This window comes from Lucilia sericata, unplaced genomic scaffold (assembly GCF_015586225.1).
Source record: "Lucilia sericata isolate MDLA Ls3-8-SP2 unplaced genomic scaffold, ASM1558622v1 Contig000178F_arrow, whole genome shotgun sequence".
Classification (NCBI taxonomy): Eukaryota; Metazoa; Arthropoda; class Insecta; order Diptera; family Calliphoridae; genus Lucilia; species Lucilia sericata.
The window spans coordinates 454,107-469,363 of NW_023994206.1; the positions used below are offsets into that span (position 1 = coordinate 454,107).

Sequence of the window (15,257 nt, forward strand, 5' to 3'; positions counted from 1 at the left end):
AAATTAAGCATGTAGAGCCCGGATTAAATGAGAATCTATAAACGGGGACTTTTTGATACTGTTTCGTCCTTCGACTGGTTCTTTTTGAGTTTTCTATAAAATCTAACCTAGAAACATGGAATTAAGCAAGTAGAGCCCGCACAGTGGGGCAGAATGGAAATTTTTTGGAAATAAATCTAGCATTTCTAAACGGCTGATCCGATCGGGATAAAATTTGGCGTGAGCGTAGCCAAGGAGTATTCGAGTTTAAGATGAATCCTGCAGATGCCCCAGCGACGGCGCTGTGGCGGCTCAAAGTAGGGTACCTACGACATGCTTGGACATACTACTTATCTCTTCTAATATCCGTGTTATAGGCATTTAAAAATTTAGTGATACAAAATTTACCATACCTTGGTCCGCCTTTTTTTGAATACCGGGCGTAATTTTGGACCAAATGGACTCAATTTTTTCTTGTTAGTTAGACAACAAAATTTCCAATAATATACAAAAAATCAGATCAATATCATTTACAGATCCAAAAATATACGTTTTTTAATTTAAAAATTCAAAAAATTTTAGATTTTTGCCGTTTTTTTGCCAAAAATGTGTCTTAACTCTTTTATTAATAAAATAAAATTTTCTTTAAGAACATATAACAATTTTATAGTTTTCTAAAGGGTATCTTTACGCAGAACGCTTTGGCGTAAAAAACTATTTCCTACTTTTTGAAAATGTTGCCACTGCGTCCTTCCGAATATGACCTATTTTTTTATCAAAACTTCAATTTTGGGCGACATGTTCTAAAATCCCAAAGCTGGGATCAGAAAACTGAAAGCAGTTTTGGAAACCTCAATATGTTTTCTATTTACTCCAAAAGTATTTTCCCAGCCCTGAAAGAAATGTGGACCCTATGGGTAAAAAAGTAAAAAATCCCATTTTTGAGATTTTCATTCCTATTTTTGGGAATTGCGGGATGTCCTTTGACCTTTTAAATTTTTTTTTTTGCATTTTCTTATTTGAAATGACAAATTTAACAAGCGTAAAGATTTTGTCATATATTACATATTTGTATAATTTCTAAAACTATGATTTATATCAAAATTTTAATAGGGTCGCAGATAGCTACAACAATTTAGTCCATATTTATCCCTTAATATCATTTTTTAGTTAGATATGGAAATTCTCGACCCTTTACAAAAAAATTCAAGCCAATATCTCAATTACATTCAAAAATATGTTCATTTAAACCTGTGTCCTTTAATTTCATATATTAGTATTAAGTATGACAGAACATATTTAAATTTTATATTTACCTATTTTCTATTTGTTTGCTTATCCTTATTATTGAAAGGTCCTGTTATGCTTAAATTTTCAAAAATTTATAACTATTTTTTACCTAAATTTTTTCGACAGATCATTTCGTTCTGTTTCGTTTATGATCATGTAGGTAAAAATATACAGGTAATGATAATTTCGATTCATTCACTAATAAGAAATATCAATGACTGAATTACAGGTTATAGTAATATAGTCCTAAATGTTAATAGGTAGACAATTCGTAATTTTTTACTTTGGAATACCTGTATCGGAAATGACAAGAATTGGTATATAAGTAAACTTCTTAGATTTTAAGTACCATATTTAATAAATCTACAATGAAGATTACATTAAAGTACGAAGAGTTGTGATCCGTTTTATGGAGTGTATCTTCAAAAGGGCCAGAAAGAATTGAAGACATTTCAAATTATATAAAAACTACATATAGTAGAAAAGTAGACAAAACAGGCATATCAAAAATTGAAAACTTTTTGATGTAAAAAGTAAGTCTGTGGATGGAAATCAAAAGAAATTTCGATTAAAATTTTGTAGTTGGATGGAAACTACTACGGAAATCTCAACTTACAACACATCAACAGGAGCGCCTTGCAAGTCATACGAAGACTTATGTTCAAGGTCAAAAAAAAAAGGGTCACACAAAAACTTTTTTCAATCTCAAATGAGGAAATTGCTGATACATTTAACGAAATGCTGAAAAAGGAAAACCAACCTATGGATGTCGTACATATTGCAACTATTCTTCCTAATGCATCACCAAAACGACTTAAGCGAATTGTGGAAAGTATACCAACTCCAACATCACAATCAAATTTTACTGAAGAGGAAGCAATAGCGCTTATGTTGGAACTGGGTCTCAGTCGAAATAAGTACCAAATATTAAGGAAAGCTCTGCATGAAAAAGGACACAATATATTACCATCATACAAGGCGATCCAGGAAAAAAAACAAAATATCCTACCATCACCTATTGCTGTTAATGATGTGGAAGCTTGTATTGATATATCATCTTTGCTCGAAAACACAGCATCAAGAATTGTGTCAGACTTTTCAGAAGACCAACTAAGGAAAATTCATAACTGTGATGTTGTCTTAATGTGTAAGTGGGGATGTGACGGTTTATCAGCACTTCCAGAATACAAACAAGCTTGTGGAAGTCGGACATTAGCAGACTACAAAAGTGTATTTATGTCATCATTAGTGCCATTACGAATTCGTTCATATTCCCTTAATCCATCATCGTCAAGCATCGGAAATTCATTTGAAGATATATGGATCAATACAACTCAGGGCTCAAAAAATTTTTGTAGACCCATTGAATTTGAATATATAAAGGAGTCAAAGAAAACAACAAAAGATTTAGTGGAATATTTAAAAGATGAAATAAATGCACTGGAGCCCATTTGCATAAAAATAAAGGAATTCTCTATTAACGTATCATATCAGCTAAGCTTAACAATGATTGATGGAAAGGTCAGCAATGCCATAACAGAAACTTCTTCCTTCTGGAGATGCTCAATATGTAATGAGAAAAAGTCGCAATTCTCAAATATAAACAAAAGCAGAAGTATTAATAAAGAAGTCCTGTCTTTCGGAATTTCACCACTTCATGCCAGAATACGATTTTTGGATTACTTTTTACACATAGCATACGACCTCAAATATAGAAGTGTGCCAGAGAATCTTACTAAATCAACAAAAAATAATGAAGAATTGAAAGAACTGAGAGCTGCGGAAAAAAGCAGAATCCAAGAAGAATTTAAAGTTCAGATGGGATTAAACATCGACAAACCACTTCCAAGTTGCGGTAGTACAAATGACGGTAATACGGCGAGAAGATTTTTTCGTGATTTTGAAATTACTTCAAAAATAACTGGAATCGACAAGGAGTTGCTTCGAAGAGTTAACACTATTTTAATGGCACTGAATAGTAAACATAAAATTAATGGAAATCGATTTGGGGAATATACATCTGAAATTTCTAAATTACTTGTATCTCTGTATCCATGGAGGGAACTAACACCAACAGTACACAAAGTATTGTGTCATGGTCAAATAATAATTGAATCGAATATTCTTCCACTTGGAGAGTTAACAGAAGAAGCACAGGAAGCGAGGAATCGAGATTTTAAGCATGTTCAACTTTTTAGCTCAAGAAAATGCTCCAGGCAATTACAGAATGAAGATATTTTGAATAGTTTACTTCTATCTTCTGATCCTGTTCTTTCAACTATGCGAAAAAGATGGATTTTTTATGAAACTCTATCATCTCAAAACGAGGAAGATTTAAAGGACTTATATTACCTTCTGGATATGTATACCGATATGACAGATTATTTTATAGAAAATAAGTAGTGTTAGGAATTAACTATATAAGTAGGTTGTAAGAATTAATTGTATTATGTTTAAGATAAACAGTTCAAATAAAAAAAGCTATTATACTAACTGATGATATTGTATTAAATTATGTTTTATATTTCGGTGGGCGGGAAAGGTGGTTTGTGTGGGGTGATTTAGGTGTTGTTGTGCGTGGCTCATAATAAAATTATATTTTTTTATTGTATATACAATGTTATAGTCTTTAATAAAATAATTAACTAAATAATTTTTAAAAATTGTCCAAATATTTTATTCAACACCAAATGTATGTTCTGTCATACTTAATACTAAAATATGAAAAAGATGAAATTAAAGGACACAGGTTTAAATGAACATATTTTTTAATGTAATTGAGATATTGGCTTGAAATTTTTTCTAACTAAAAAATGATATTAAGAGATAAATATGGACTAAATAGTTGTAGCTATCTGCGACCCTATTAAAATTTTGATATAAATCATAGTTTTAGAAATTTAACAAATATGTAATATAAGACAAAATCTTTATTTATAAACAAAACTCAATGAAATTTTCAACGCTTGTTAAATTTGTCATTTCAAATAAGAAAATGCAAAAAAAAAATGAAAAGGTCAAAGGGCATCCCGCAATTCCCAAAAATAGGAATGAAAATCCCAAAAATGGGATTTTTTACATTTTTGCCCATAGGGTCCACATTTCTTTCAGGGCTGGGAAAATACTTTTGGAGTAAATAGAAAACATATTGAGGTTTCCAAAACTGCTTTCAGTTTTCTGATCCCAGCTTTGGGATTTTAGAACATGTCGCCCAAAGTTGAAGTTTTGATAAAAAATAGGTCATATTCGGAAGGACGCAGTGGCAACATTTTCAAAAAATAGGAAATAATTTTTTACGCCAAAGCGTTCTGCGTAAAGATACCTTTTAGAAAACTATAAAATTGTTATATGTTCTTAAAGAAAATTTTATTTTATTAATAAAAGAGTTAAGACACATTTTGGGCAAAAGAACGGCAAAAATCTAAAATTTTTTGAATTTTTAAATTAAAAAACGTATATTTTTGGATCTGTAAATGATATTGATCTGAAATTTTTTGTATATTATTGGAAATTGTCTAACTAACAAGAAAAAATTGAGTCCATTTGGTCTAAAATTACGCCCGGTATTCAAAAAAAGGCGGACCAAGGTATGGTAAATTTTGGATCACTAAATTTTTAAATGCCTATAACTCGGATATTATAAGAGATAAGTAGTATGTCCAAGCATGTTTTTTCAAGATATCGTCGAGCGCTTTCAGAAAATATAAAAATCTTTGTATTTGGATGAAAACCAAAAAAATGGCACGAGTTTAAAAATTTTACATGTCGTAGGTACCCTACTTTGAGCCGCCACAGCGCCGTCCCTGGGGCATCTGCAGGGTTCATCTTCAAAACTTAAACTCGAATACTCCTTGGCTACGCTCACGCCAAATTTTATTCCGATCGGATCAGCCGTTTAGAAATGCCAGATTTATTTCCAAAAAATTTCCATTATGCCCCACTGTGGAATCCAAGAAGAATTTAAAATTCAGATGGGATTAAACATCGACAAACCACTTCCAAGTTGCGGTAGTACAAATGACGGTAATACGGCGAGAAGGTTTTTTCGTGATTTTTAAATTACTTCAAAAATAACTGGAATCGACAAGGAGTTGCTTCGAAGAGTTAACACTATTTTAAAGGCACTGAATAGTAAACATAAAATTAATGGAAATCGATTTGGGGAATATACATCTGAAATTTCTAAATTACTTGTATCTCTGTATCCATGGAGGGAACTAACACCAACAGTACACAAAGTATTGTGTCATGGTCAAATAATAATTGAATCGAATATTCTTCCACTTGGAGAGTTAACAGAAGAAGCCCAGGAAGCGAGGAATCGAGATTTTAAGCATGTTCAACTATTCAGCTCAAGAAAATGCTGCAGGCAATCACTTTCAACTATGCGAAAAAGATGGATTTGTTATGAAGCTCTATCATCTCAAAGCAAGGAAGATTTAAAGGACTTATATTACCTTCTGGATATGTATACCGATATGACAGATTATTTTATAGAAAATAAGTAGTGTTAGGAATTAACTATATAAGTAGGTTGTAAGAATTAATTGTATTATGTTTAAGATAAACAGTTCAAATAAAAAAAGCTATTATACTAACTGGTGATATTGTATTAAATTGTGTTTTATGTTTCGGTGGGCGGGAAAGGTGGTTTGTGTGGGGTGATTTAGGTGTTGTTGTGCGTGGCTCATAATAAAATTATATTTTTTTATTGTATATACAATGTTATAGTCTTTAATAAAATAATTAACTAAATAATTTTTAAAAATTGTCCAAATATTTTATTCAACACCAAATGTATGTTCTGTCATACTTAATACTAAAATATGAAAAAGATGAAATTAACGGACACAGGTTTAAATGAACATATTTTTGAATGTAATTGAGATATTGGCTTGAAATTTTTTGTAAAGGGTCGAGAATTTCCATATCTAACTAAAAAATGATATTAAGGGATAAATATGGACTAAATTGTTGTAGCTATCTGCGACCCTATTAAAATTTTGATATAAATCATAGTTTTAGAAATTTAACAAATATGTAATATAAGACAAAATCTTTATTTATAAACAAAACTCAATGAAATTTTCAACGCTTGTTAAATTTGTCATTTCAAATAAGAAAATGCAAAAAAAAAATGAAAAGGTCAAAGGGCATCCCGCAATTCCCAAAAATAGGAATGAAAATCCCAAAAATGGGATTTTTTACATTTTTGCCCATAGGGTCCACATTTCTTTCAGGGCTGGGAAAATACTTTTGGAGTAAATAGAAAACATATTGAGGTTTCCAAAACTGCTTTCAGTTTTCTGATCCCAGCTTTGGGATTTTAGAACATGTCGCCCAAAGTTGAAGTTTTGATAAAAAATAGGTCATATTCGGAAGGACGCAGTGGCAACATTTTCAAAAAATAGGAAATAATTTTTTACGCCAAAGCGTTCTGCGTAAAGATACCTTTTAGAAAACTATAAAATTGTTATATGTTCTTAAAGAAAATTTTATTTTATTAATAAAAGAGTTAAGACACATTTTGGGCAAAAGAACGGCAAAAATCTAAAATTTTTTGAATTTTTAAATTAAAAAACGTATATTTTTGGATCTGTAAATGATATTGATCTGAAATTTTTTGTATATTATTGGAAATTGTCTAACTAACAAGAAAAAATTGAGTCCATTTGGTCTAAAATTACGCCCGGTATTCAAAAAAAGGCGGACCAAGGTATGGTAAATTTTGGATCACTAAATTTTTAAATGCCTATAACTCGGATATTATAAGAGATAAGTAGTATGTCCAAGCATGTTTTTTCAAGATATCGTCGAGCGCTTTCAGAAAATATAAAAATCTTTGTATTTGGATGAAAACCAAAAAAATGGCACGAGTTTAAAAATTTTACATGTCGTAGGTACCCTACTTTGAGCCGCCACAGCGCCGTCCCTGGGGCATCTGCAGGGTTCATCTTAAACTCGAATACTCCTTGGCTACGCTCACGCCAAATTTTATCCCGATCGGATCAGCCGTTTAGAAATGCCAGATTTATTTCCAAAAAATTTCCATTCTGCCCCACTGTGGCCCGGAGTAAATGATAATCTATACTTGGTACTTTATCATACTTCGACTGCTACTTTTTTGAGTTTTCTATTAAATTGAACCTAGAATCATGTAATTAAGTACGTGGAACCCGGAGTAAATGAGAATCTAGGGGACTTTTTGGTACTTTTTCGTTCTTCAAAAGGAATTTTTTGAATTTTATATAATACTAGCTTCGCTACCCTCATCGTAATTGAATAAAATAAATATTAAAATAAATATACTTGTTTCTAGGTTCAATATTTTAAATCTATGAAAGTCCTCTTTTAATAAGGACCCTATAAGTTTGATTTTATGATTCTAGTGTCAATATTACGGAAAATTAAAAAAAAACAGTTGAAGAACGAAAAAGTACCAGACAATGACTTTTTATAGATTTTCATTTAATCAGGATAATGCATGTTTAATTTTCAACCAGAAATTTCTCTCATACAGATTTTTATACAATCATAACCAATTTTATGTTTTTAGGTTTAATATTATAAAAAATTCGAAAAGTATTAGTAAAATAACAAAAGAGGACCAGAAAGTCTTCTTAAATTTTCATTCAATCAGGACACTGAGTGTCTAATTTTATGTTTATATATTCAATATTTAAGAAAACTTAAAAAGTACCAGATGAAGTTCGAAAAAGTAACAAAAGACCTCTTTTATTTACTTTCATGTTAATAAGTTCAATATTATAGAAAATTCAAAAAGTACCAGTTAAAGAACGAAAAAGTACCAGAAAATACTCCATTTTAAATTTTTATTCAATCAAGTCCCTGACTGCTTAGTTTTATGTGTCTTGGATCATTAAAATAGAAAAAAGCACCAGTCAAAGAACGAAAAAGTACCAATAGGTTTCATTTTATATGTTCTCATTTACTCCGAGGTCTATATACTTAATTTCATGTTCCTAAGTTCAATAATATAATAAACCAGTACCAGTTATAAAACGAAAATGTATCAAAAAGTCCCCTTTTATAGGTTATCATGCTTAATTTTATGTTTCATTATTATAGAAAATTCAAAAAGTACCTTTTAATGAACGGAATGGTACTAAAAATTTACCTTTTCTAGATTCTCATTACATTCGGGCTTCACATGCTTAATTTCATGTTTCTAGGATCAATATTATAAAAAACACAAAAAGAACCTTTTGATGAACGAGAAAGTACTAAAAAGTTCCCTTTTATATGATCTCACTTACTCCGGGCTCTACATGCTTAATTTCATGTTTTTAGGTTCAATATTATAAAAAACACAAAAGGTACCTTTTGTAGAACGAAAAAGTACCAAAAAGTCCCGTTTTATATGTTCTCACTTACTCCGGGCTCTACGTGTTTAATTACATGTTTCTAGGTTCAATTTAATAGAAAACTCGAAAAGTACCAGCCTAAGTACGATAAAGTACCCTTTTAAAGATTTTCATTTACTCCGGGCTCTACTTGCTTAATTTCATGTTTCTGGGTTAAATTTTATAGAAAACTCAAAAAGTACCAATCGAAGGACCAAGAAGTTCCCTTTTATATGTTCTCACTTACTCCGGGCTCCACATGCTTGATTTCATGTTTCTAGGATCAATATTATAAAAAACACAAAAAGTACCTTTTGAAGAACGAAAAAGTACCAAAAGGTTTCCTTTTATATGTTCTCACTTCCTCCGGGCTCTGCATGCTTAACTTCATGACTCAAGGTTTGATATTATAGAAAATTCAAAAAGTTCCTTTTTATAGATTCTCACCAACTCCGGGCTCTACGTGCTTAATTACATGTTTGTATGTTCAATTTAATAGAAAACTCAAAAAAGTACCAGTCGAAGTACGATAAAGTACCAATAAGTCCCATTTTATAGATTCTCATTTACACCGGGCTCTACATGCTTAATTTCATGTTTCTAGGTTTAATTTTAAAGAAAATTTTTGATACTTATTCGTTCTTTTGAGTTTTCTATTAAATTGAACTTAGAAACATGAAATTATGCACGTAGAGCCCGGAGTAAATGAGAATCTATAAAAGGGCACTTTTTGGTACTTTTTCGTTCTTTGACTGGTACTTTTTGAGTTTTCAACAAAATTTGAATCTAGAAACATGAAATTAGCACTTATAGCCTGGAGTAAATGAGGATTTATAAAAGGGGACTTTTTGGAACTTTATCGTACTTTGACTGGTACTTTTTAAGTTTTCTATAAAATTAAACCTAGAAACATAAGAATAAACATGTATAGTAGGGTGGGTCGAAAAAAAAAGTTGAGTCAGTCACCCCCTACGATTAAAGATATGTTAATAACATTTCAAAAAATATAAAAAATATTTTTTTGCCACGCCTAGAAATACCGCCCTTTTTGTTTTTTATATATAACGTCGCCGATTAAGTCCGATTGTAACATATAATATATCAATATTTATGGCTTGACTGTAGCTATATTTCACCCTCTGACAATTTTTTAATTCGACGTCATATTCTATGTTCGACTTCTGATATCTCGGATCCTTCCCCAAAATCTAAAATTGTGGCTGTACTGTAATAAAGTACATTTAATTATATGAGCTATTTGCTTCTAAAATGCTCACTTTTATGCATAAACAGCTATTTTACAGGTATTTAAAACTACCTGTATAGTTCTAACTACAAACAATTAATTTGCTAGGGATATGGTCGAAAACTATTTTTTCAAATTAATTTACAATACAAAAATTTCATTCTGCCCCCTATCTTAACACAAGAAATATAATTTTATTCAGCATTTAATTTTATTCATTAGTAACAAAATCACGTAGGTACATGAAAACTAAACATTTTATTTTATAAAAATCGATGAAAAATTAAGGAGTTTATAATAATATTTCATGTTTTTACCATACAATTACTTGCATGTTTCTCGTTTTTTTAGCAATTTTCAAAAATGTTTATACTAATTTTTGTAAAATGTAATAAATTTATTTAAAGATATATTAACTTTTCTTAAATAGTTATATATTTTTAAAGAAGTTCTTGAAATAAAAACTAATAAAAAACAAGTAGGAAAGTATAGTCGGACATGGTCGACCATATAATATCCTACACCATGGGTATATTTTTAAAATTTTTATTTTTCATAAAAAACTTTTATATGAATTTTACCTTAATTTCAAAGTATTTAAGCAAGTTATTGATAAAAATCAAAATTTTCTAAATGAGGCTTTATATAGGAGTATAGGTCAAATATGGGCCAATCCTTATTAAATTTGGGAAAAGGATATATTTTTAAATAACAGTTAGTTTTGTTTCATTGCGATACAAATGGTTACAAGTCAATTTTAGACGTCTAAGACATTTTTTGAAGAGGGGTTTGTATGGGGGCTAGGGTCAAATAAGGGCCGATCATTACGAAAATCTGCAGTGTCATTTATACTTATATGAAACTTATTTGTGTACCTCCCAAATCGGGAGGTACGGTTGTATGGGGGCTTGGTGAAATAATGGATCGAATTTGGGCTTCGTCCCTGTGCCCAAAAACATGCTTGGTCCAAGTTTCATCAAATTATCTTGAAAATTGCGGCCTGTACCTTGCGCACAAGGTTTAGATGGACAGCCAGCCGGACGGACAGACATGTCTTAATCGACTCAAAAAATGATTCTGAATCGATCGGCATACTTTAAGGTGAGTGTAGGACCAATATTTTTGTACACCACTATAGTGGTGTAGGGTATAAATATTAGTCGGGAATGATACCAGTTATGAGTATACTTATCTAAAATGTGATTTCTTTTTTAATAAAGCATTTATATAGAAATTTGTCCACTACTTTTTAAGCAATTTATTGATGAAAAACTGATTTTCTGAAAGAGCCTATATATGGGAGCTAGGATCAATTATAGACCGATCCCAACAAAATTTAGTGGAGGGATTTATGTTCATATAGGAGTTAGATATGCAGAATTTTATGATAATGGTAGTGTTTAAGAGGAAAATAACGGCAAGCCACAATTAAAGGCTCCGATTTAATCCATCTTCAAACAACTTCGTCCTTTGGTAAAATGAAATATTTGGCCTATTTTCATCAAATTATCTGGAAAATTGCGATTTGTAGTTTGACAACGAGGTTTACATGGACTGACAGTAGGACGGACATAGCTAAACCACTATATTGCTGTAGGATATATGTAGTTAACTTTCTTTTATATGAAAGGAAGTTGGATCTGAAATGGTTTATAACTGAAAAAATTAAAAGGATTTCTGTTTTATATAGTTCATTAAAATTTTTTTTTCGACTGTTTTTCCTGGCAAATTAATTGTTTGTTGTGAGAACGGTTGCTAAATACTTGAACATTTTTAAATCTATAAAATAGGTGTTTTTGCATAAAAGTGAGCATTTTAAAAGCTAATAGTTCATATAATTCAATGTACTTTATTCCAGTATAGCCACAATTTTAGATTTTGGGGAAGGATCCGAGATATCAGAAGTCACGCATAGAGTATGACGTCGAATAAACAAATTTTCTAAGAGTGAAATATAGCTACAGTCAAGCCATAAATATTGATATATGACTTGTTACGATCGGACTTAAAATGGCGGCGTAATATATAAAAAACAAAAAGGGCGGTATTTCTAGGCGTGGCAAAAAAATATTTTTTATATTTTTGGAAATGTTATTAACATATCTTTAATCCTAGGGGGTGACTGACACAACTTTTTTTTTGTCCATAGAGACCGACCCACTCTAATGTATAGCCCGGAGTAAATTATAATCCAAAAAGGAAACTTTTTAGTACATTTTCGTTATTCGACTGGTACTTTTTGAATTTTTTATAATATTAAACCTAGAAACATGAAATTAAGCATGTGCAGCCCGGATTAAGTGATAACCTATAAAAGGGGACTTTTTGGTACTTTTTCGTTCTTCAAAAGGTACTTTTTGAATTTTCTATAATATTGAACCTATAGACATGAAATTAAGCATGTAGGTCCCGGAGTAAGTGAGAACGTATAAAACGGGACTTTTTGGTACTTTTTCGTTCTTCAACTGGTACTATTTGAATTTTCTATTATAATGAACCTAAAACATAAAACTAAGCAATCAGGGACTTGAGTGAATGAAAATTTAAACTAGAGTATTTTCTGGTATTTTTTCGTTCTTTAACTGGTACTTTTTGAATTTTCTATAATATTGAACTTAGAAACATGAAATTAAATAAAAGAGGTCTTTTGGTACTTTTCGTACTTCATCTGGTACTTTTTGAGTTTTCTAAAATATTGAATATATAAACATAAAATTAAACATGCATGAAAAGGTTACTTTCTGGTACTTTTTTGTTCTTTTACTAATACTTTTCGAATTTTCTATAATATTGAACCTGAAAACATAAAATTGGACACACATCTTCCTGATTGTATAAGAATCTGTATGCGAGGAATTTCTGGTTGAAAATGAAACATGCATTTAATTAAAATCTATAAAAAGGCACTGTTTTTTTAATTGTCTAATATTGAGACTAGAATCATAAAATCAAACTTATATAAAAGGTTTTTTTTGATATTGCAGATATGTATATACATTTACAATAATAATATTTATTTTATTCCATTACCATGAGGGTGGCGAAGCACACTGGTTATAGCTAGTTAAGTATATTTATGAGATATTTACAATCCAATCTTCCCTCACTACGAAATAGAGATCATGTTCCAAACACGAAAAAAGCCCATACCATTACGTATCCGCCACCATGTTCAATGGTATATGTGTAAGTATATTGGGGACAAAGTCCAGTGGTGGAACGTCTACGTACAGCTATACGGATCTTTCAGAATTAAATAAATTCGCTTTTTACATCTAACCACAAAATATTTCGATTCCTGCTCAAGGCGAGATTTCAAATGTTCTTTGGGGAATTTGGGATACACCACTATATTATGCGTTTGTGCTGATGTTTGTAAGACCCAAAAATATTGGTCATACACCCATATTAAAGGTTACCAATCGGCTCAGAATCACTTTCTGGGTCGATTTGGCTATGTCTGTGAGTACAGGTCGCAATTTTCAAGATAATTTAATGCAATTTGGCGTGTATTAAAAGTGGTTGGAATCGCTCCACTATTTCGTATTGATCAGGCCTCATTTGACCCTATCCCCCATACAAAGTCCCCTTCAGAAAATGACTTGATGGTAAGAATTCACATATAAACACTAATATCATGATGATATTCTGCATAAATAACAAATGTAACCGTAAATCCCTCTACCAAAAGTTATAAGGATCCCCAGCAAAAAATTTTCCAAAAAGTAATCGAGTAAAGAAATTAAGCATTTTTAAAGAATTGGTTACCATTTGCATTACCTAATCGATTCTTTTTACAAGGCATGAGACTAAAGTAAGGTGTTTATAAGAACCGATTATAATTTTGACATGTATAAGAGATTCTGCTTTTTATGGAAATAGTTTTATTTTTATTTTCAAGAACTAGTTATTTTAATAAAAAAAAGAATTGATTGTTATCGGCATTATAAGAACCAGTTCTAGATAACTTGTGTAGAATTAGTTTTATTTTTATTTTCAAGAACTAGTTATTTTAATAAAATATATAATTGATTCCTTTCTGAGTAAGAAGAATTACTTCTAAATAAATTTTAATAATTAGTTTTATCAAATAGAACTACTTCCCGCTTAAAAATAATAATTAATTATTTTTATAATTAAAAAACAAATATTTTATTTAATTCATTGTAAAAAAGAAAACATTAACGATATTTACATAAATAAATGTTCAGAAATAGAAATGTAGTTTTTATATAATTAATATAATTATATAATTAAATATAACATCAATAAAATGAGGAAGTTTTTATGAAATAAATTAAAAGTCGTCGTATGCTAAAGTTAATTTGAAGAATCTGTTTCATTGTCGAGTTTTTTACGTTTTAAGCATTCAAATTTAAAATGTTTATTTTTCGCTGCTTTAAAGGCTTTGCGAAGTTCCCCATAAAATTCTATCTCAGTACCACCTTCGGATGACGTTGCCACTAGAAAAGAATAAATATTTCAAAACATATAATTAATTATATAACTAGTAAAATATTGCCGTAAAACTACTTACGAAATAAAATATTGATAACCTTTTTAAAATCCTATAGCCGCTTTTTGCCTTGTATACCCCGAACATTATAATTTATGATTATATCCTTTGAAAATATGTTCGAAATTCCTTTTTGTAGTCCTTTGGTACCCAAGACTCGCTTTACTGAAAATACCTATAGAAATAAAAAATAAATAAATATATACATATGTAGGTAAGTAAATAGGGACTCACAATTTCACTTTTATTCTCTGAATTTATCATTTTCTCAAAATTGTTTAATTCATCGTCAGATGGTAATGGGAAAATTGTAGTAAACTTTGGTTCTTCAAAGTTTCGAAAGCACCTCACTTAAAACATTGTTTTGGTTGATTATTATATCTGAAATTATTTAAATAATGTTATAACTACAAACTTATTTTTTATATGTATATGTATGTAAATATTTACCTTTTAATTCAGTAATTCCCCCAAATATGTTTATATTGATCGTATTCTGTTGTTGTAGTAATTCCAATATTTTGGTATTTTGCAAAGTATATTAATAAAGTAGCGACATCTCTTGTTGTACAACAACATCTACAACAACCACATGTATTTTGTTTTTGGAATAATTTAAGATTGTGTCAAAATAAAATTTCCTTGAACAACAATGTGAACAAAACATAAATAAAAAATATTACTTTTAAGTTAAAAATATTAACGATTTAATTATATTATTATATATTATACAATTTATTACACTTTTAAACTACTTTAAAACCACTTTTAATTCACTTTTTCAACTTTTCACAAATTTTAACAAATAGCAAAACACAATTTAAAAATGGCGACGTAAACAATGTTAACAATTTTCAAAACA

General features: G+C 30.0%; 1 long non-coding RNA gene across 1 annotated transcript; it reads right to left on the bottom strand.

The window, feature by feature from the left end:
- Positions 1–14,084: 14,084 nt before the first annotated feature.
- LOC119601618 lies at positions 14,085–14,993 on the bottom strand. The gene is made up of 4 exons (XR_005231253.1): positions 14,846–14,993; positions 14,630–14,776; positions 14,417–14,570; positions 14,085–14,342 (listed from the first exon to the last, which is right to left on the bottom strand). It is a non-coding gene; the product is annotated as an uncharacterized LOC119601618 (long non-coding RNA).
- Between the last annotated feature and the right edge of the window lie 264 nt (positions 14,994–15,257).